This window comes from Pituophis catenifer, unplaced genomic scaffold, assembly GCF_029215685.1.
Source record: "Pituophis catenifer annectens isolate HBS135680 unplaced genomic scaffold, rPitCat1.0.hap2 SCAF_3, whole genome shotgun sequence".
Lineage (NCBI taxonomy): Eukaryota > Metazoa > Chordata > Lepidosauria > Squamata > Colubridae > Pituophis > Pituophis catenifer.
In genome coordinates this window covers 169,511,748-169,536,283 of record NW_027256883.1, presented here as the reverse complement: position 1 = coordinate 169,536,283, position 24,536 = coordinate 169,511,748, and the positions used below count along the sequence as shown (strand labels likewise).

General features: G+C 37.7%; 1 protein-coding gene across 4 annotated transcripts in view; it reads left to right on the top strand.

Annotated features, from left to right (window-relative positions):
* PLEKHA6 (pleckstrin homology domain containing A6) overlaps positions 1-24,536 on the top strand; it is a 233,829-nt gene that overhangs the window by 127,902 nt on the left and 81,391 nt on the right. The gene's annotated exons all lie outside the window — the stretch shown is intronic.

Here is a 24,536-nt window from a genome sequence, read left to right as displayed (position 1 = left end):
TTCTATTTTAAGGTATCCTCTGTCTAAAGAATTGTCCAGTGTAAGTCCAGTTTAAAAATAAACAAATATATAAAGGGAAGAAAAGTGCTTCTCATCAACAGTAGCCGGACTGCTACACAGATCTTTCAGTCATTGGGGTTGGGTTTTTTTTTTTTTTTTGGTAACATAGATTTTCTACCGTGTAGAAATTTGCATCTGTGCATGTAGATTAATACAGTACATGCGAACTTCCTCTCCCCCAACAGAAGAGACAGAAATAGCCACTCTAGCCAAATCCCACATTCCATTTGAAATGTAAGGATCATGTTAGAAGCTTTTCCAAGACCTATTAATCCTATTTTTTCAAAGCACTTATAAAATGTTAGTATTTCATCATAGGCTTGCTAACAAAAGGGGACATATTTTAATGTAAATAATATATGATGTGCCAATGATACTTCTTCATTGTTTTTCTATCTTCTTTCTTTTCACTTATTCATAGTTAATTTAGTGCACACTCATGAGCAGCAAATGTGTTTTCTCTACCTGAAATTCTCCATACTAAGCACGTTCCGCAGTGCATAGAGAGACCAACAGATAGGTAGCAGGCATCTGGCAACTCACCAGAAGTTGTAAACAGTGTAGCTAAAGATTTCAGAGATAGTTCCATGTGATTAATGAAAAGCAGCATTCAGGTAGATATCTGTTTGTAAGTCTTTGCATTTAGTCATATGGAGTGTAAAGCCATTAGTATTATGGGAATAAAATTAAAGTCTTCCTTGAATCAAGTATGACTCTTGGTGACTGCAAGATCATTGTGCAATTTTCTTGGCAAGAGTACGAATAGTTTGCTACTATTAGCTTTTTTCTTTTAGGATTTTCTTTTGATTTCCCCAAGTAGCCTGTAATCCTGAAGTTTTCTGGTAGTCTCCCATCCATGAATGTAAGGGTCCCCCGTCCCTCCGCCCCAATCACTAAACCAGTAGGTGCTGCCCCCTGCTGTGATAGTATGGGTAAATTTTGCAGACATTTAATGACATGGATCTTTTTGCCATAATGAATGTTATTAATCTCAAAATGTCAAAAAACAACAAAAAATGTAATTAGTTGTGCCTGGAAGACCACAGAATGCTTACAGATAATTTCCAAGCTACAAGATGGAAAAAGGATATTTAGACAAGAAATGTTTTCATTGTGAGAATTAGCATATCAAATGTGGATCTATCTAATGCCTGTTTTTAGATGCAATTAAGATACAATTAACTGTGGGCTGTTGTTTTTTTCCATTTCATCCTACTCTTCACCTGCTCATTCTTCTAACCCACTTTTCAAAGAGACACTGTGGAACAGCCTGCTCTGCATGGTTCTTGAAAGATTACAGTACGGGTTTTAGTTTCTTGAAGGAAACGGGTGTTTGTTGTCTGGAAAAATGGAAGAGCATGATCAAACTTCATATGATCCAGAGAACAGGTTTTTTTCACAAGAGTTTTAAGTAGCTGGTTTGCAGCATAAACTCATAAATTGCTATATTGGAGTGAACCTTTAATTTAAAAAGAACAGAGAGTGCTTGCAGTGCAGTTTGCATGACAATTTTTTTTTTTTTTTTTTTTTTTGCAAATCTGCTTTTCCTTACCAAACAGCATTGAACACAAGGAATTAACATGCTTTGGCGGCATAGATGGTAGTTAATGATTGATAGCAAAGATCCCTGGGTGAGTTTTGAAGAAAAGCTTATTCCAGCAACAGATATTGTACAGCTACATAAGAACCAGCCATGTTTAGCTAGCTGATTCAGGAGTGGAAATTCAGAGAAGAAGGTGAGCAAATGTGTGGGTATATGGCAATTGTCAGCAATATTACTCACAACTGATTCCCAACTTGCTGCCCTTTCCGAAGGTAATTCCGAAGACAAGACAGAGGTGGCTGGAGGAATTGGGATTGATGGCCAACACATCTGGAAGGCACCAAGTTGAGTAGTGAATAGCAATGTTTGTTATCAAGGCAGAAGGAAGTGTGGAATGCTGGCTGTCATATTTATGATAACAGCATTGCATTTGATGCTTACCTGCCTGAATGTAGATTGGAAGAAGATCTAGGTCAGGGGCGTCAAACTCGCATTGGTACAGCAGCGTCATGTGATGTATTGGGACTTTTTACCCCTTCACTAAACCGGGCGTGAGCGTGGCCAGCGTGTGATGCATCCGGCCCATGGGCTGCGAGTTTGACACTCCTGATCTAGGTAGTTCCTATGGACAAGAAACGTCTTTAGAGTTTGAACCATGTGTTTAAACACAGAAACATCTCTGTGAGATCCTTCCCCTGGCTTATTTTAGCTATGTACGAGGATCAGTGACCACCCATGCACAGCTGCCTTTCATTGTCTATCTGGCACACTTGTAAGAGGAAAGAGCTCCAAATTCTTTTGTGGGCTGATTTATAAATCTGAAAAGATAAGATGCTTATGAACCAGCCGTGGCTTTAAAAATGCTGTTGTGTTAAAGATCATGAAGTTTCACTTTCTGCTCCAATATCAGTTGCGGTAAAGGATCCTTCACCTCTGAGTATAACTCATTGCACTCTTTGCTGTGTACTTAAAAAGTCACATACAGCCCATATTTCAGCAAAGGAGTTGAAAAAGAATCGGATGCCATTTATATTCAGTTGGTCTCATTTTTTTGAGATGGGTTTACTATTGAAGACCTTTATAAAAATGGTCAGATTTGATGAAGCTTATCTTTTTCATGAATGAGCCAGGAGGGATGCCCAGGGCTAGATGCTCTTGCTCTCTTGTTTAAAATGCATATAATGCTGATGAATGAGGTTATCAATTAGTCTGGGCTGAAGTATCTTAAGTATGCAGATGATTCCCAATTCTACATCTCAACCTTGGGCTTACCAAGTCTTGTCCCAGAGTCTGAGATTGTGAATGTCAGGTACAGGATGTCAGGACCCAGAAAGAGTTCAAAAGTACTACAAGTTTATTTCATGCTACCTATACACAAGAATCTGAACTACTAATGGTCAAGGCAAATTGGTCCCAAGGTGGACTTCAAGGGGAACTGGACTTAGGTCTCTTATGGGGGTGTAGAGGCTCCAAACTGATGGGTCTGACCCTGTCCTTGGGCTCTGCCTGGTCATCTCTTACGTTGAGCATCTGGATGGGAAAAGACTCGGTTTCAACTCTAGAAAGATTGAGTGCTATGAAGACTTGGGTTCCTCAATCCTAGAATTTTTCATCTTTAATCTTGAAACGGGTCTTGCACTTGAAATCTTTCACTTTCTCATTTGAGACTAGAATCCCACCTGAGGGTTTTCTTGGACTTGCACTTCCTATTTGAAGAGCTGTACAGCTGTGGTCAGGAAGGCTTTTACATCAATTCCATCCGATGTATTCCTGAACCAGGAAGCCCTTCAGGCAGTCATTCCTACCCTAGTCACATGTGGGTGTTGCAACATGTTCCATGGGACTGCCTTTGAAGATCACTCAGGGGATGCAGTTAGTCCAGAATATAACAGCATAGGCACTTAAGGGAGCATGCCTCAGTTTATCCATCTAATACCACGGCTCCAAAAGCTGCTGTGTTGCCAGTTGACTTCCAGATTCAATTCAAGGTGCTGGTTGCTATCAATAGAGCCCTTTATGACATAGGGCCTGAGTACTTTAGGGATCATCTATCTCTGATAGTTTCTGCACATAGCAATAGCACTTAGATTTATATACCGCTTCATAGTACTTTATAAGCTGTTTATACAATCAGCATATTGCCCCCAACAATCTAGGTCCTTATTTTACTGACCTCAGAAGGATGGAAGGCTGAGTCAACCTTGAGCCAGTCAGGATTGAACTGCTGGCAATCAGCAGAGTTTGCCTGCAATACTGCATTCTAACACTGTGCCACCATGGCTCTATCCTCTATGATTGAACAGAATCAGCATGCTCTGGTTCTCATCCATTAAAATGTCATCTGATGGGACTCAGGAAGGAGGTCTTCATTGTTGCGGGTGTCTCCCATTCAGAACAGAGGAACATCCTCTGGGAGATTTACATGGCTCCCAACCTGAGCATGTTTAAACAGTCTTTGAAAAACCGGATTGATCCCTGGGTCTTAGATTAGGGTTGGTTGTTTGCATTTTATATGATTTTACATCCATATAATGTTGATAAGTGTTTTTAATCTCTTCTAGACATGGATCATTTTTTCTTTTAATATTGTTTCTTGTTTTTTTAAATATTGTACACCACTTAGAGTCTTTATGGAATTGGGCAGCCTTAAATCTGACAAATAAAATAAATTTAATTTCCAACAAGCCACTAGTATGAATTTACTCTTAGCTTGTCTTGCTAGTCCCATATGGTGTTTTACATTTGCACCACATGGTATTTACATTGTTCACTAATACTTTGGCCGGCAGAAAGCTCTGGGTACGAAATTATTTAACACCAACTAAATTCTCACATTTTGGACAAATTTGCTTGGGAGACATTATGGTCCCCAGATATTCTAAATATGATAGATCAGTTAAATAATTAAAATGAGATAAAATAAGTGGTTTGTTCAAGTTTATACCATAGAAATTGTTTCTTTTTTCCAAAAACCATATGGAGAACAGAAGTGAATATTGATATTATCTGTCTGTTTAGCTGTCTGTCTGTCTACCTAGCTACCTAGCTACCTAGATCTATCTATCTATCTATCTATCTATCTATCTATCTATCTATCTATCTATCTATCTATCATCTACTACCTACCTACCTACCTACCTACTTATCTGTACCTACTTACCTATCATCAATCATCTATCTTAGCAAATGACTCTGAATGGAACTGAAGAGAGTATATGGCAAGAGATGCATGTTTACTACTGCATATGTTGTAATCCCATTTTTCTCCTACAAATTCAAAGGTAAAAAGATCTTGAAATTTCCGGTACCCTATTTTTTTCCCCAAATGTTTTAGTCCTTGTAAGTTACCTGGCAAGTGTAAGAGTAAGATTTCCTGAAGATGAGGAAAAGAGGATATCTATTTTTTGTTTCAAGTCCCTATATTTAATTTACATAATTTAATCCACAAAATTTAATCAGATACTGGATTTAATAAAAAATAAAAATCCATATTATACTTAACTGAGGTTGATAATGATGAATGTTATATCATCAAGGGTTTGGAAACGTCTCTTGGGAAATTCAACTGGACCCTTGTTGCTTTTATGAAATTAGTGATGGCATATTTAGTCCATCACTAAAGCTATTAACCAGAGCTATTATATACAGATATCTGTTGCTGTTTTAACTGCTGTTTTAACTATTATTGTTTTAATCATTTATTTTTTTTCAGCTACATTTTAATGTTTTTATCTTATTTTGAATTCATATAAAGTGAGCAGTTGATTACCCAACATGTCCTTAGTAAAGGATCCTTTGTCCTGACAATGTTCCTTACTTCTAGGGCATCACAGGTTGTTTCCATAAACTGCTCAGCTGATGTTTGAATTAAAGACAAGGGCCTGGTTTTTAAAGCCAATCAGCACAAATTAATAGCTGGAGGGTTGTGTAGACAGATAGCTAGATCACTGGGCTGCAATATTTTCTTCAATAGTAATATGTGTCATATTTAAATTATCATAACTATTTATAAGCATGAAGTTACATATATCAGCTGGTAAAATCAAATGTTACACAAATCAGTATTATCTTTTGATCTCTTCTTAGGCAATGATTTTTTTTTTGGGAGGAGGAGTTGTGTGAAAGCAGCCATTATGTATTAGGTTGGAAGTAAGATTGTTTATTTACCCAGACTTCCATGAAGAAATGTGTCTATTAAATTATGGTAGACTTTCTGATTAAAATTTCATGCCCCCCATTTTTTATTCATTTTCCCAAATCTCTTCTGGATATTGCTTTTCTCTGTTAATTGTCCATGTTTCAGGTCAAGTTATACTGTTCTAAGAGTAGGAGGGGAATATCAATATCTTTCTGAAACAACTTATAAACAGCAAACTTCTGCTCACAAAATGCAAGAAAATGCTTCAGAGCAAAGTTCTCAAATTTATATGCTGGAAAACAGCAGTTTTCTGTAAGAGAATTATTAATGTGTCACTAATAACAGTGCAGGTTTAAAGTCCCTTATGAACAAAAAGTATCCTCTACCCATTAAAGGAAAGCTTCTCCAGAATTCACTGGTTCTTCCAAAGATATCCTGGCTAAATCTGCCACAATTCTGCACTATGTTCCCTTCAGACAGTCAACTCCATCATCACCTCTTAAAGAAGGTTTCTTTTGTAGCTCTCCCAACTCAAATCTAGATTACATTTCTACAGACAGGTGGTACCAATAGCAATAGCATTTAGACTTATATACTGCTTCACAATGTTTTACATGCCTCTCTAAGCAGTTTACAGAGTTAGCATATTGCCCCAACAATCTGGATTCCTGTTTTAATGACCTCGGAAGTCAATCTTGAGCCGGTGAGACTCAAACTCACTGCAGAATTAGCCTACAATACTACATTCCAACCACTACACCCATGGCTCTTAAATTTCCTGATCTTCTTTCCTTGTTTAGGTCTTTTTTTCCATTTCCAAAAGAACCTCAAAACAAGGGATGTAGCATCAATGACAAAACCAGGACAATGTGGAAAATTAAAGCCCACTGACACTGCACCACTCATTGAAAAAATACAGATATCAGGAATTCCAATTAAATATAATTTATTGGATTGGAGACTCAGAAATTCTTAAGACATATAGGCAGTAGAAGTACCCTGTTTCCTGGAAAATAAGACATCCCCTGATAATAAGCCCAATCGGGCTTTTGAGTGCATGCACTAAAATAAGCCTCCCCCCCAAAATAAGCCCTCCCCGAAAATATTTAAACGCAGAGCTGGAAATCAGGTAAGACGGTAAGAGGAGCCCCATCTTGCTCCACATGCCCCAAATTAATAAGACCTCCCTGAAAATAAGGCCAAGCACTTATTTCAGGGTTCAAAAAAATATAAGATAGGGTCTTATTTTCAGGGAAACATGGTTATCCATTTGTGAAATTCAGGTTTAAAAGAAAAGTCTACTCTTTCCTAATTCTTTCTCCCATCTTCCTGCCCCTACACACATCTGTCCTGGGTATAAAAATGAAAGCTGCATGAAGGAATGTATCTAATCAGGGAGTTCAGGAAGAGGCCACTGTAGTGGGTGAGTAAACTATGCAGTGATTTTTTACCTCCCTTTTCTGATGATTTTGTAATCCATAAGCAGTGCAGGAATGTAGCTGATATTTCAGAGTCTGATTTAACGCACATTGTTCTTAACTATCTCACTGATGTTCTCATGATCTTGCAACTGACTTAATCTTAGTAAGTAGGCTGTGGGATGCATGAGCTGAAAATTTAGAAAAGGAAAAACAGTTTCACTGTATGACTTAAACCTTCTTTTCTGTTCATGGCAGCAATGCAGGACAGGTTTTCTCTGCTGCGTAAACAACTAACATTTTGTATTATTTGTACGGGAGAACTGAAAAGAGAGAATTTTTGGTACAATACTTAAATGATTTTGGTTTTGCTTATGAAAAAAATAAAATGTCCTCTGTAATTGGGAAATTTTGGAGACCACCTAGAAGGCTAGAGACTTCCAAAGGAGGCTGAGTGGGTGGCCAACCAACTTCAACCTTCTCAGCCTGTCTTTCAGATACAAGTTCATGTTGGTTTCGGACACCACATAGTGAAAATTTCACAACCCAAACAGCAGCCTAATATGGAGACAGTGAGAAGCAAATCAAAACAAAATAAGAATCCTCTCCTGACTGCCAGTATATTTTGACCCTGTCAAATAGGATGATTCACCACTGTTATGAATGGAGTAACTAATGTAATTTTCCCTATGAGGTGAGCTGCCAGTATCGGCCACATTTTCCAATTAGGCAAGGCATCCTTTTTGGATAATGAGAGAAAAACAAATCTAAGATTTTATAGTCTATGGCAAAATTGGTATTAATTAGTACAAGCTGAATCCAAGGAAACTGCCAAATAACAGCTGTATCAACTTTGTGCAAGCAAACAATTGTCTGGACAAGCTCTTTATTGACTCCTTCAAAGAGGAGGAACAACATGGAACAGAATTGAAGATAAACTCTACTTTGAGTCAGACTCAATTCCTGGTGAATTTATAAACCATTATAGAAGTGGTTTTTGCCTTTGCCTTTTCCATCTCTTTTTTCTTTTCTTCCTTAGGAAAAAGTTTTGCTATATTTTTAGGATTTGCAATTCTTTTCCCATCCAAGTACTACCAGAGTTGATGCTATTTTACCTTTTCAATCACCCAAAGTTCATGTACTGAGGCAGAATGGGGCATTTTTCCTTTCCATTTTATTGCAGTCTATAATGAAAATTCATTATAGGACTAGTGCTTCTTAAATGTAGCAGTAATAGTCACATTAGCTTCTCTAAAGCCACATTCCCACTGATGATCTTTGCACAATCCTTTGTACAACTTTTCCAGAATGGTTATGGTATCAGTGAAAAGTTGTTGTAATTCAACTTTACAAATGAATATTGAAACAATTTTCCAACATAAATTTGGGAACAATTGATCTATGAAGAAAAAGACAGTATAACAAAGAATCCCTGATCAAACCAGTGTCCAATACTATTATGGAACTCTGATCTCCATCATGCTGCATCGGTAGGATCTATTAACATTCCATATTAATAGATTTCTTTTTATTTTATCCAGAAAATAAATATTTTAAGTCAACAGATATTTTGGATTCAGTTCATAAAAGAAACACCTTTCTAGAATTTAGATGAATGGGGAAGTAAATCACATAACTTTGCATGAAATTGCCATATTCTCTAAGATAGAGAACTAGCTACCTCCCAGATACAGTACATTGGACTACAACATCCACAATCTTTTGCCAGTGGTTTCTTGATGCTAAATTTAAATTCAAAACAACACTGTCATGTCTACGCCTACCTTGTAACAAATCAGCTTGTTGTTCCAAAGGTGCTTTTTCAAGAGGCAACTTGAGTTTCTTGTTATTCTTTGAAGACATTTCACTTCTCACCCAAGAAGCTTCTTCAGTTCTTGTTCAAAGAATAACAAGAAAGTCCAGTTGCCTCTTGAAAAAGCACCTTTGGGACAAGCATGACCTGGATGACTGAGAATCTCCATAAAAATCACCTTGATGTATCGTCTGAAGCTTTATAGATATAAAGTACAATGCCATAGCTACTAGCAAAAGCCTTCATACAACTTATATGCCTCTCTCCGCCATCATTTCCAAAATGACAAAAACGTTTTTATTTTAAAAATTCACTCTGTTACCAGAATTGTAATCATCTCAAGAAGCACAGTCACCCAATGAGCCATTCATTTTTTTCCCCTGGAGAGAATTTTTATCAAGACCCTCTCCCTTTTCACTGAAAGTAGGGCAGATTCAGGCTCTGTACTCTGAAAACACCTTGGTATTTGTGCACAGCTAGATTAGAACTGATCTTCCTTCCAACTTGGTACTTTAATAATCAGTCTCCCTGGTCACGGCCATGAAAAAAAAAGGGGGGGGAGTAACAGCTTTAATACAAGTGTGCCAGTTTTACAACTTTGGCTATTGGGACTTGTTCAATCTTACATCCTTAGGGCTATTTGGATAGGCTTTCTGAGGATTTTGTATACATCTATTTACATGTTTTACAATTTTTCTCAACATCATACCCCATAAGGGTTTCCAGAGGATTTATTACTACCCAGGCAAATACCTGGATACACATATAGACAAGTTGAACTGTTTTCAAGGAAAAGGCATTAATTTAGGTAGAAATTTAGGAGAAAGAACATTCACCTGTCTATTGGTCAGTTTGAAATTACATAATTCTACATAATTTCTACAAACTCAAAGCATACACATACCTAGGGTTATAGCACTCTAAATATAGCCATAGAACAGAAAAACTATGAATTTAAAATAGTCTCGTTTGTTTGCAATGCGGATTGTAAAGGCAGTGCTGAATAATCCCTATTAGATTGAAATAACCTATCATTCCTTCTAAATCTAATAATATCAAGAATGCTAAAAAAATAAACCCAGAACCCTCTTATCTGCAAAGCTTGTGCTGAATCCCTGACCTAAAACTTTCCGTGACATTTTATCTATTTTAAATATCTATTTTAAAACAAATACTTAAAATTATGACAGGCTTAATTTTAGAAGGAGAACAAGTTTGTGGTAGAGGTTAAGACATCAGATTAGAAACTGCGAGACGGTGAGTTCTAGTCCTGCCTTAGGCACAAAGCCAGTTGGGTGACCTTGGGTTAGTTATTCTCTCTGAGCCCTAGGAGCCGCTTCCAAAAAAACCTTGCCAAGAAAATTTGTTGGGACTTGTCCAGGCAGACATTAATTATCATATGCAATTGAAGAGAAGAAAGAAAGAAAGCTTAGAAGTCATAAGAGATAAACTTAGAAGAGGAAACATAAAATAATATGTTTAAAGGAACAATTGTTTTATTCAAATGCAGATTTTACATTTTTGTCAAATGGATGTTCAGTCCTAGAAAATGCAGACATTGCTTAGACCCTCCTTATTTGCAATATCTAGTTTACTTGAAGATAATAATTAAATTAATACAATTGGCCAATACTGAGGCTGAAGCTAAGCTTGGTACAAAGAGCACAAACTACAACATTTTTTTTAAAAGGTCAGACTCAACTAAAACAAACAGGCAGATGGCAACCCTTCAGAAATACGCCAGGCTAAGCAACCTGGTAACGGATTAAAATAATTACTCTCTTGCTTCTTCTTGTTCCATTCCCTGATTTTTCAAATAGTAGATGTGAGCCAAAGCTGCCCACATAATAAAAACAGTAATATGCTAAGGTACTTTCCTGTATCTTTCTTTCACAAGTAAGAAGGAAATTTGTGGGAAGGTCTTTGGTTTGCCTAGAGAGCTTTTCTTTTTCTTTTTCTTTTTCTTTTTCTTTTTCTTTTTCTTTTTCTTTTTCTTTTAAGAACTGTAGCAACATTCCCAGGAAGAAGCAGATTAGAATTATGTATCATGTTCTTCCCTTCTTCTTTCATATCAAAAGGAAATGGTGAACATGCTGCATAGTGTATTAAAACTACTTTGTTACTATATTTATTTATTTATTTATTTATTTATTTATTTATTTATTTATTTATTTATTTATTTATTTATTTATTTATTTATTTATTGGTTCGATTTATATGCCGCCCTTCTCCGGAGACTCAGGGCGGCTTACAATGCATTAAGCAATAGCCTTCATACTTTTGTATATATCTGCTTAGTAGGGCTTTCGCCCCCCCTCCCCAAGCGGTGTTCTTTTTATACAAAGTCAGCTTATTGCCCCCACAATCCAGGTCCTTGTTTTACCTACCTTGGAAGGATGGAAGGCTGAGTCAACCTTGAGCCTGGTGAGATTTGAATTTGCAGCGATTGCAGGCAGCTGGCAGCTAAGTGCTACTTAACAGCACTTTAGTCTGCTGCACCACCAAGGCTTTTGTTGTGATATAATTGTTATTGTGTCAAATTCCCCTGCATTCAGTTTCCAGGAGGTGTCATTCCATTAAAACCAACTAAAATGAGACTGTAAAACCATAGAATGGAGAGATTTTGAGATCCTTATATCCAGAAGCAGATGAGATAGATAGATAGATAGAAGGATAGATAGATAGACAGACAGACAGACAGACAGACAGACAGACAGACAGACAGATGAAATAGGCAATAACATTATGCAAAAATGGCAAAGGATGAAAGAGAAGATGTTCTACTTAACTATAGTTATCGTGGAATTTGGCAGTTGTTTCCATTCTAATGCTTAGTTATTCCAGCAGATGGATGGTTGAAATTCTGTTGAAGTGTTCAGTATCTAAGCCAGACTCCTTCCTTGTAGGACTATAAGCCGTGAGATGCTCTTTCAGAACCAGCTTTGGATGATACTTCAGTCAATTTTTGGCAAGTTGCATTTTCCCAGGAAAGCTACAGTACAATTCTCTGAAAGCTATTTATATTTTAGCAAGATCAGCAAATAATCCCTGCCATTTTAGGTCATCCTTTTGTTTTTAAACATATAAATATAAAATATAAAGTTTACTATTAACTCTCAAATGGGTGGGAGCGTTGACGTTTACCATGTTGCAATGTAGTAAAACTGAAGTTTAAATGAACTGATAAAGTATCATTTCTGACATGTTAATATATTCTGTAGGAAAAGTCATTGGATAATAAATAAATATATTGTTTCTCATTGGCAAAGACGAATAAAATTAAGTAAATGTAAAACAAAACTTCTTTATATTACGAATGCATTATTAAGGACTAATTATTTGTGACAGTTTATGTCTTAGTTGTTTTATTTATTTAATTTGGGCTGTATATAACCTGCCCCAATGTGAAGCAGAACTCTGGGATGCATGCAGCAACCTTAAATCTATCTCGGTCTCTATGTCTATATCTCTGAACAGCTAAATCTAGAACTTTCTCAAATCTAAAAGTAACACAGAAAGCTAATGTAAAACCTCCAGTAAAACCCGGTTACTTATTTAGATTCAAGAATTCCTGCCTCCCTCCTTCCCCACAAGGTTTTTTTTAACAAAAAGAGTATTTGAACTCTTGGAATAAATACACATCTTTAGCTTGTAGATGTTATTGGTTGGATCCATCAAGTCTATTAAATTTCTTCTAATTGAAATCAGCACAAATATCTAATAAGTATCTAAGGAATTAAAAGAGAAAGGATAGATAGATAGATAGATAGATAGATAGATAGATAGATAGATAGATAGATAGATAGTGTGTGTGTGTGTATGTGTGTGTCTGTGTGTCTGTGTGATTCTGTGTTTGTCCCATTCTCACTAGAGCAGGAAAATCAAGAAATCAGCTTTTCAAACCACCTAGTTCAATTGCAGCCTCCTCTCTGACTGTTTCCAGCCTTGATTGTCAAAAGCCCTTGGAAATGGAAATGGAACACACCAGAGGTGAATTTCAGCAGGTTCTGACCAGTTCTGGAGAACCGGTAGCAGAAATTTTGATTAGATCGGAGAACCGGTAAATACCACCTCTGACTTGCCCTGCCCCCATATTGCCCTGCATTCTCTGCTGCCCAAGTCCCAGCTGATCAGGAGGAAATGGGGATTTTGCAATATCCTTCCCTTGGAGTGGGAAGAGAATGGAGATTTTACAGTATCCTTCCCCTGCCACGCCCACCAAGCCACGCCCATAGAACCGGTAGTCAAAAAATTTGAATCCTACCACTGGAACATACTGAAAAAAGCCTCCTCCTTCTCAGGATTTATGGGCCAGTTAAAATGTACATGAATCCTAACACTGCCATTCCCAGCTCAATTGAGACAAACGTCTTGCAACTGATAAGTGCTGTAGAGAATCCTTTGACACAGAATTGTGGCTCCAGCACTGCAATTCATCAGCCCCTGATTTGTTGGATCAACCAGCATGCCAGGTCGTTTGTGGAACTCAACTGCAGGGCTAGTGAGAGATTTGGCTCTGAGATATGGGCTGTTATGTAAAAAGAATACAAGGGCCTTCCCTGGAGGAGGCAGACTGTGGCAACAGGGTCCTGATCCTTCAACAGCATCCCCCTGGGGTTATGAAATCCTGATTTGGAATGAGAAATCATGCTGCTGCATGCTCTTTTCCCTGTCTGTCTGGTGAAAATGAAGGGAGGAAAAAAACAAGGAGACATGAAACATGCTATGAGCAAGAAGTAGCTTGAATGTCATACACAGAAAATGTACCAATGTTACCAAAAGATACTCAGGCAGAGAGTACTACATGCCTGAGAGAAGAATGAAACAGCAGGCAATCAGATGCTTCTTTATTATTGAATGTTCGAGGAATATAATAAATCCTTCATCTCCCTCCTTGTGTTCTGCGGATTGCTTCCTCTGTCTACCGTAGACAAAGTCTGCCTTTTGTGCGGTCAACCAGTCCATCAAGCTACAGAGGCAATCCTGAGAAAGGGGGCTTTTTTCTTAGTAGGTTTATTCTTTCAATCTGCTGCCCAAATCTATATTCCTCTTGTTCAAGGAAGCAGCAGCTGGGCAGATGTGTTTAGATCAGGACCAGGTGGAGAGGGGATATTATAGCTTCACAAACCTCTCTATAGAGGTGGAGGATTTTCTCCCCTAGAGATTTCGTCTGGTGAAATAATGGCAGTGGGTTAAGTTAATTGTTACAGACACCCCAAAACAAGTCATGAGAATATTAGCTCCAATGCTGTATTTCTATAAAGCTTTATTTATAGAGTCTAGTGCCTATTCTTTCGAGAGACCTCTTTCCTGGCAATGTGCCATCAGATCAGAGGTGGGTTTCAGCAGGTTCTGACCAGTTCTGGAGAACCGGTAGGAAATTTTGAGTAGTTCGGAAAACCGGTAGTAAAAATTCTGACTGGCCCTGCCCCCATCTTTTCTCTGCCTCCCAAGTCCCAGCTGATCGGAAAGAAATGGGGATTTTGCAGTAACCTTCCCCTGGAATGGGGAGGGAATGGAGATTTTAGAGTAATCTTCCCCTGCCACGCCCACCAAGCCATGCCTGCCATGCCATGCCCACCAAGCCACACCCACAGAACCGGTAGTAAAAATTTTTGAAATCCACCACTGCATCAGATTGATTAATTACTTTGAGGGAAACTGATAGCAAGGAGCAAAAGCATATAAAGAGGCTACCCAATAATTCATGCATATCTCTAAATGTAAAATTATGCCTTTTAAATTATTTTAGTTGGAAAGTAGTTTGGTAACAAAGGATCAGTGTATAAAAGATCCTGACTATATATTGCTTTAGTCTCACTGAATGGCTTATATTTTAATTATTACCTGCCTTAAGCAATGGGAATAATATGGCAGGATAGAAATTTTCATACTTCTTTCTAATGTTTCTTTCCAAAAGAAGCCTCTTAAAATTAATTGGTATAATCATCATTAACACATAGTGATACATACAGCAAGGTAAAGTGATATTTGCTAACTCATAAGGATTGGTATAAATATACCGGACAAGGGTAAATCTAACAGCAATAGTGTACGCTTCAGCCAAGGATTACAACCAGTGCAAAAGGAATAAAAAAGCGGGTGAGGATATAGTCACAATTTAACTTAATTTAATTTTAATATATAATTAATATTTATATTTACTAAAACATTTTCGTAGAAAATTACAAGGAGAAAACCAAAATGTATTCATATGAAAAGAGCAAACCATTGTGAACAAAACAGATAAAGAAAATTGGAACAAAACTGCATCAATTAGTACAAGCTATACAATTCTAATTATAGCTACATAAAAGATCTGTTTGTAAAGCATGAATTGAATATCAATCACACAGAATCATATTATCCAGTCTTTCCTTTATGTTGATAGAGAGAAAGTTCAAAGGCTGAGAGCTAATACATCAAGTCAAGCTTTGACATCTGATACACAACATACGATGACCTTTTCGCCAACATTAAACAATGTTCTTTGTGAATGCACACATTACAATTTTTTCAAGTAAATTTTAGCAACACATTAAAATGGTTAAACCTTGGCTTTCTTCTAAGAGTTCAGTTTATCATAGTAAAAATATTCAACTAATAAAGAATTAACAAAGTTTGTGACCAAATGTTTTTTGATAGCCTGTTAGTTTCCAGAGGGCACTTGGGAAGTTTCCCAGCTTTCCTGCATTCTCTTTGGTTCAGTGCCTGATGGGCCACTGGCATGAGGAGGTGAATTGAGTAAGGACTCTATTGTCCCTAAGTGGCCACTTTCTGGGTACTGTTCCTGACTGATGCCTTGATTTAATGAGACCCTCTGGCAAAGGAAGCCTCAGAAATTATGCCTGGATCAGAGAAATTTATCATGTAGCCACTGTGACCAATTTGCACAGCATTTTGTTAACAAAAACATTGATATTCACATGGGTAAATCTGCAGGAATGAACGTTTTGCATTATCTTGTCCTGTCTGGCAATCTGGGGCTCTTTTATGGTCTGTGAGTCCTGAAGAAGTGGATAGGATACTATCTGATCTATGTTTTGTGACGTGTAGGTTAGCCTCTTACCCAACCTGACTATTACAAGAAACAAGTAGAGGAGTGACCACGTGGATCCATAAGATTGTCAGTCACCCTGAAAGTGTGAATGGCTTTTGATACTGCAGAGGTTTAGGATTTGGACACTGTTTTGCAGTGGTTTTGATCCTTCCTCTCTGATGGTTGCAGTCTGTTAGTTAGGTAGTGTGGTAGCTCATGTGGTTAGGACACTGGGCAGGTTCGTGTTCAAGACCCGGTTGCTACCACATGATGCACAGTAAACTCCCATCAGCCAGGTCCAGCTCTTGCTAACTCAGCAGTTTGAAAGCAGGAAACCAAGAAGATAGATGGGTACCACTTTGGTGGGCAACTTAATGGGGACATGAAAGAAGTTCCCAACAGGGCATCCCCCAAGCAAGGGTGATGCCACTGTTCAATCTTTTCAATGCTCGTGTCAGGAGCATTGAAGTGCTTCAATGCTCCTGACATGAATGTAGTAATAGTCTCTTATAGTGGGAAGAAACTCACCTTCACTTACAGAGGTCAAAGGGGTTGGTCCTCATACACACAGACAGACACACTTTTAAACATCTACATGAAACTGATAAGGGAAATCATTTGGCAATTTGTGATTTTGGGTTCTTTCTATACTCCCGGTTTCTGCTTGAACTGGTGGAAACCAGAGTTATGAGGGCCTTTTAAGGTACTGCTGTACAACTGTAAAGCCCTTCCGTGTTTGTCACCTGGAAACCTACAGGATCATGTTCTCCAAGCAGACTTTTCTTAGCCTTTTAGATTATGCAGGGACGAATTCTTTTTTGTCCTATGTGTGCAAATGACAGGAGAGCTGAATCTAAAAAGTGTTGCTTCTCCATAGCAGTGTTAATACAATGGGCTCACCATTGAGATGAGACTAGTCCCCTCCTTGGTGGGTTTTAGGAAATCATTAAACAGTATGCTTTTTGAAGAGTAAGTTTTCATTAAAATTACCTGTGTCTTTTGTTGTTCTTATTTTTCTCTTCTACTTTGGTTTTATTTGAGGGATGTGGATTTTATATTGTTTATTTCTCTTGCTTTCATTGCAAGATTGTAACTACTGAGAATTACAAGATTGAAGCATTATAAAAATCAAATAAAACCACTTTAAGATTTATTACATCTCCAACATAAGAAGTTTGATAACAAATCTTTATAAGAAATCAACTGAAGAGTCCTATAAACCCAAATAATATTTTCCCATGAATTAACCTTCTCTTAAGACTGTGAGAAACATATTTAACATTGTTAAAAACTTGAGCCTATTGATTTCGCAATATTATGCGGTAAATTCCAATTCTCTATTCCAGGTTTCTTGTGTATTTTCTATATTTCATTTAAAATGTTTATTAAATTGAATTGTTAGTTTAACTTCTAAAGAAACTTTTTGTAATACATTCAGTTGCACTTGGGATTTTTAAGGCTGAACAAAGGGCCTAACTGATACTTTGACTAAATAAATATATAAACATGTAAAGTGTAATCTCAATAATTTCACCAGTTTATTCCAGGACAGTCAAGCATTCTGTAAATAAAAGAAAGTTACAGAAATTATTCACTGTCAAGAATCCATGATCTTATAATATCCAAGGATGAATAATTTTCATATTGTACTTCTTTCAGTAGTGTGCTAAGAATTCCATCCATACTCTTCTTCAAACTAATGAACATTTGAGGTTACAATTATGTGTTTCTTCTTTGCTTGGGGCAGCTTCACTCTGACTGAAGTTATAAAGATCGATTATTTTAAAGTGATAGATTCTTGTCTCATAGGCTCAATCTGTTGACCATATTGTTATAGAACCATTATGTCTGTCTAGATTCCAATCTTTTGACACAGAAATCTTAATGGGTGGCTATCTTCTTATATTTAAATCAAAGAAAATTAAATAGAGCAAGAAACATGAAGATTTTAAAGCACTTTTTAAAAGCCATGCAAGGCACCAGGTGCTTGGAAGGTTTCCAAGATACAGGTCAAGTTTTAATAAGAGACAGGAAAGGTTTAACCCCTGAGTCACCAGTCAAATGAATGCCATCAACTTTCCAGCCCCAAATGCATCGTGGTCAGTGAGAGCAATGCAGTTATTAAAAGCTAGTTGTGGCTTATTCAGAGGAGTTCTATGGAGTCTAAAAGAAGGCAGGCAAAAGAGGTAAAGAAAAGGGTATGAAAACAAAAGAGGAAGCCAAGTCATTAAAATTGGTTTAAATTCCAGCCACCCTGGCCTCTTAGGCTTACAGCAGTCCAAATCCATGGTTCAAAAATATAGGCTAACCTTCTGAATAGTTTTCCCTTGCATAAAATCATTCCATTTGGTCCTTCAGTGCTTTGTAATTGGAAGATTTCTACTGTGATCAAATCAAAATCCTTATGTTTACAAAAATAATAATTGGCTCCAGGACCGAGGGATTTCTTAGCAAAGCGTTTTCCATTGGAATTTTCTGTATGTCAGAAAGCCTGTCTGCCAACAGCAGAACATCAGTAAGTGCCTTCTGCTATTTTAATTTCTGCCGTGGATGACACTGGCCATTGGCTTGTCTACGCAAATCTTTATATTAACTGGCAGCAGTTTTTCAAAGTTTCAAATACCTTTTCTAGCCTAATCTGGAAGTGCTGGGATCAAATCTGGATCTTTTTGCATGCTGCATTATGCCAGGGAAATGGACAAAAACTGCTCTAATTGCATAGATGTGCCCTGAGTGACTTTCTTGCTGCCTCACAACAGAATAATAGAATAACAGACTTTGGAAGTCTTCTAGTCCAACCCCCTGTTCAAGCAGGAATCTCTATCTTCTGCTTTTCTAACAAAGAGTTAGAATGCATTGTGCTGCAAGAGAACTTTCCCAGTAATTCCAAGATTATAGTCATGCTTAAATGAAAAGAAAATGTTGTTTTGATATTTAGCTGTTGATATGCATGGGAGGATCCCAAATTACTGTGCAATGGAAACTGCATAAGGCCAGGGTTTGCAACAGAACCCGTGGATGAATCTGATTCATTGGTAGGTTTTTATGAGTTAACAATATTAAAAGTACATGACCCAAAGCCATGTGTTCTGCTTATCACAATTACTCATCTAATAAATACAGATTTGATAATGACCATTCATTGTTTGCATCAAAAATGTTGATGGTTTGCTTCCAATCATCTTGGAAACAATTATTTCTCCCTCCTTAATAGAGATTTGGGTTGACTTTTAGGTGAACCTTTAATCTTAAATGATAGAATAATGATTGCTAGTTAATTTCTACATAATGGCTTCTGGCCACTTTTGTACACTACATATACAAAAATAGGTAGCTATAGTAGTCTTTCTCATATGTTACATTGTAGGAAATGAAAATGATGTGCAATTACTACGTAGAGCAGGATGGTCAATTTTAGCCCCAATTCTTTTTTTGGAGCCTTAGTCTTCTCACTGACTATGAAAGCTAACAACAGTTTACTGAACTTTTTCCCCCAAAAACAGACAGCATATGCTTTAAAATAGGTATATTGCAATCAAAACCCAAAGAAAATTCCAAAGGTCTCAAAATTCCCTCCCATCCCATCCATTTGCCCATTTCTATTTGCAGTCTTCAGCCAGCCCAAAGTTTAAGCACGTCCTTAGCTACCAAAAGTTTACCAACCTCTAGTCTAGACTCAGCTTTACTCTGCATCTGATAGGATGCACATTCCAGTCTGTTCCTTCTATTCTTTTTTCTCCCCAACGGAGACACTGACCCGTGCTATGTCATTTGTCACATTTCAGATTCATTCAGCCAGTGGTAGTGAGCTCTGAAAGTACTTGCAAATGAGGGAAAAGCAAAAGAAAATCCTGTTTGGGTTACACTGCATTGGGAAACGGCTTGCAAATTGGTTATGTGACAGGGAAGCCAAGCAACCATCCAAGGATGCTACCTGCTGACACTGGATCTCTCCAATGCTTTGCAGTTGAGAGTTCACTATGTTCAGCTTCATCAATCTCGGGAGAATGGGTTTTTTTTTCCATCAGACAAAACTTTCTGACAGGTGAGCGCTAGTGAATACTGGGTTGAGGCTGGAAGAAAATATCCCATGCTGTTATTTTAATATATTCTTAAATCTACTGCTGGAATTTTATCTTAGCTTGGGCTCCCCTCCAGAAATAAAGGGAAAGAATGTCTGTGTTTTGGGAATGTCAGAAAACTCCATAATATGGATCTGGCAGCAATTTCACCGGCAAGCCCAGTCAAGAGCAAAGCAAGAATGAAGAAGGGCTTGCACACCAGGTTTCTCCCCCACCACCACCACAGTTTTTACTTAACACACACCAGGTTCCACTACTGAAAAAAACTGTTCATTTGTGGGGAGGAGGGAACCTAGTTTTGCAGATCTTTCTCTTCTTCCAGACAGACTTATCTAGGGTATGCAAAAATCTCAGACTTTCCAGCAACCCGGACTGTGTTAAGGGATGGTTTCCATTAGTGTTGTATATATACATTAAGCATAGGGGTGTTGACTGGGGTCAGTTAACTGCCTCATTCTTAGCTGTCAGCAAAACATGTACTTACTCCTCTCTGCCCTCTGTGGGCCACAGGAATATATTATAAAAACCCAGCAAAACATATAATATGATTAAAATGTTTCATATTCAGACCTCAATTGACTCTGAGGGTCAAATATTTTGGCAGCAAAAATACAATCAAGTGTATCTGTGGCAGATATTTTAGTCCACCAACTTTTATTTCAAAGGAAAAATTCAATATTTAAAATGACAATCTTAAAATTGCCTTAGCATTTAAGACTGTTAGCTATGCAATAAGTACTTTCTGTTTAAGGGCCAAATGTAGGTCACTTTATGGGTGGACATATAAAAGACTTGAGACTCATGCCATTGTATCGGGACAGAAAAACAAAAGGTGCTTTTTATATAGATTTTTGAAAATGCAGTTATGTCTAATAGAATAGTACAATATTCTCTTAATATTGATATAAGATTCTCTAATTTGCAGGGTGTCATAATTTCATTGAAAAACTATCCTTGTTACTGTCCTTCAAAAATGTTTGTAAAAACATTTTTACAAACTGAAATTGAAAGCAGAAATAACAATATTTTAATATTCAACAATATTTCCCTAAACATGCATTTCTCTGCTTAGGTATACATTCAGAATTGTTCTTCCTACTGTACAAGAGTTTTGTTATAGGTGTTCCTTTCAAGATTAACTTTCTTGTATCCCTGGAGATGCTGCTATCATTATAAATCAACACAATCATTTCAAGGGTAAATGAAAGCAAATAGCTATACTAGGGCAAATGATAGTTAGAAGCATTCGTCTTCTCTTGTATTTCTGACATGCTCACACATCATAGCTTAAATGTTTACCAAGTATTGCTTTCATAATAATTTGTTTTCCAGTCAGTTTCACCTCATTAGCTTTAATCCACACAATACCACAAACAGTCTGGGTGAATATATTCAAAACTAAACTGTTGAAATTAATCATCCAGAATGGGAATGATGCCCTGGCTGTCTACATTGCAACATCTAACATTTTTTAAAAAAAAAAATATGTTATCAGATTCAACTAATCCTTGATGTTATTCCTAATTGCCTAATATATGCATTGGGTCTGTGTAGGGAAAAGAGCCAGAAGAACAGGAATTGTCCCCTCCGCCTAATGGGATTATCACGATGACTGGCAGAAATCTATTTTAGAGCTTGCCTGAAAACCTGTGCTAGTCCTTACCTGCTTAATACTCCATGCTTCTTCTATTATGCAGAAGAGATGTGCGTCTCGTTCTCTCTCTCTTTCTTAAGGCCTTGAGATGTTCTCTGAGTATATTATTTATGCCCTGCTGCCTGTCATGCCTCAGCTTTCCGGTGGTCATGTCCAGGTCTGATACCCTTTGCTTAAAAAGGAACATTACATGCCATCTCTCTTCTTAAGAGAGTTGTTATCTCTACTCTCCATGGCTTTTTTCAATGTCTGTGCCTCATACTCTCCTTCTTGTCCTTAAATTGTCAAAATAAACTAGATTTTATTTTAATCCAAAAGCCTTTGTGTCTCATTGTTGTGGCCCTTGTTGACTAAGAATGAAATTAGCCCTAGGCCACTGCACTTTTCTCCCATGAACAGAGATATTTTGCTTGCCAGCCCCATAGAAGACAATTATGTAACCAAGGGAAAACACTTGCTGCTGACCTAAATATCCTCAATTACTTTTAACTAGAGTTTACCCATCATCAGCTCTTTTAGGGTATTTCCAGAAAATACCAAACTACCATAATCAAAATTTTACCAGTGAATGCTTTGCTAATACTCAACTGATTTTATGGTGGTTGCCAACATGCTAACAACAAAATGGAGTGACTGACTGAGATTTTTAGAAAACAGGCCAGAAATCTCAAGAAAGAGCCATGTTGGAGGAAGGGAGGGAGATAGAGCCAGAGAAAGAGAAACAAAGCCCCTCCTTCTAGCCATATAATGAAGCAGCAGCCTATCAAAAGAAAGAAATGGGTTTTCATAGGATCTAGGTATCTGCTGCCTGCTTCCCAAACCACCTTCATACTAAGATTGCCCAGAATTTCTGATGTGATTCCAAAGAGATGCTTTGGAGTGCCCAAGCACTCCAAAGTGCTATGTTATAAACATAGCACCTGCCTGCAGTTCCTTAAAGCAGCCAGTTCTTTTCTTCTGTTGCTAAGTAAAAGACGTCAATACGGTAATTTGTCTCCAAAACCATCAAAGTATAGCTAGGTTTGCTTTTGGCATTATAGAACTAGATGTTGGGTTTCCTTTCCAAAGTAAGGTGATCATACAGGAGAAAGTGGTAGCATTTCCTTTTCATACATTCAAATTACAAACATTAAACAAAACTTTACCTACAATATCATAGTAAGGTGCTTGAAAAACATCAGCCGAAGCTCATCCAAGAGGTGTCTACATTTTAGAGATAAGAGAGACACACATCTGGAGAATCACTTGTTCCTTACTTCTGTTTTAAACTATCCTTGTATATTGGAGGTACAGTAATTGCCTTGGGCTGCATTATTTGATGTGCCTTGAGAGAGATGTATGTAATGATCAGATTCTTAGTAAGGTATCAGAAACTAAAACATATCAAACGGCATTCTCAGTTCCTGGCACACATTGCTTCTTGAACTTTGCAAGTAAAGAAAGGATGAGTCCCAATTATCTAACAGCTGCCAACAGCAGAAGTAATTAGCAGGGGCAGGTGTTGCTTTGAGGTATGTGAATAGGTTTACAGCTTAGTGCCTATGAGTCAGGGTAAGTGTCAGACCACAGGCAGGTGGCCTACCTGGGAGTCAGTCCAATTGCAGGCTGATCTCCCTCTCGGCTAACCCTTTGTCCAAGATGTTCTTGTAGCTGAACAAAGCAGAAAGCAAACCTGTACCGAGAACTCTTCCACCAAGCTGACTGTCCTTTTCTGCAAAGTATGGTGGGTGGGAAGACACAGCATAAAGAGGTGGCCAGGAATTTCATGAGAAAGGGAAATCAAGAGTGCTGCACTGGAATAGAAATATGGCACGTGTTAATGCATCAGTTGCTGAGTCAATTAATATTGAACAAAGGGGAGATAAAAATCTGCACTGCCAGGAGTTATCTGGGTCCTATTCTGGCGGCAGGACTCTGCTGTCTTGCTACCTGGGGTTAGCTGCTCACTCATGACAGAATTTGTGATGTGTCTCTGTCATTCTATCACTAATACGTGCATCAAATGTTTTTTTCTAATGGTTCTGCACTTAACTCTTCTTATTTTGCTCCAGTTTCTTTGATGGGATTAGCAGCTACAATATACTGCTATCACAGGATAGCCGGCACAACTTGCTTTCTGCAGCTATCATTTTATAAGCTGCTAGGACTCTTAGAAATTTAATTCAAAAGTCTGTTGGAGGGTAGAAAAGAAGTCTCACACACAGAGAGAAAAGCACAGAACTAATGAGTGAAGGTACTGCAATTTGTTACTATACAAAGATAGTGCCAAGTGTATTCATAAGACTTTATGTTCATAGGTGTAGGCATTTCTATCTGTAGTGACCTAGCAGAATATAAAAAATAATACATATTACTACTTAACTTTGCTTTGCTTATAATACAAACTGCTTGGCTGCCTTTTTCTTCCTCCTCCTATACTATATTATCTACAAGCTTAGGAATGCTAACAGCTTCTCCTTTTAATCCTCTCTTGCCCAGTTATCCAGTGCCTGAACCATGTGGAGTTTGCTCTGCCACCATCTAGAGTCCAAGCCTGTATTTTTTTTTTCCTGATAGTTCTTTTCTACAGGGTCCTCTTTGGTTTCAGCTGTCTCAGGCACCTTCCTCGATCTTCTCTAGGTGTGGATGCTCTTGTTGTGCCAGCTACTACCTCCTTTGCTCTACCCCCTGAATAATCATCTCTCCCACAAAACTTTGAAGAAACCCCCACCCCTTCTGTTTACCTGCTTTGGCTTCTTTTATTTTTCCCTCTTTTGCACCTTAGGAGTCAGGTGGAAGGGTTTCTGAGG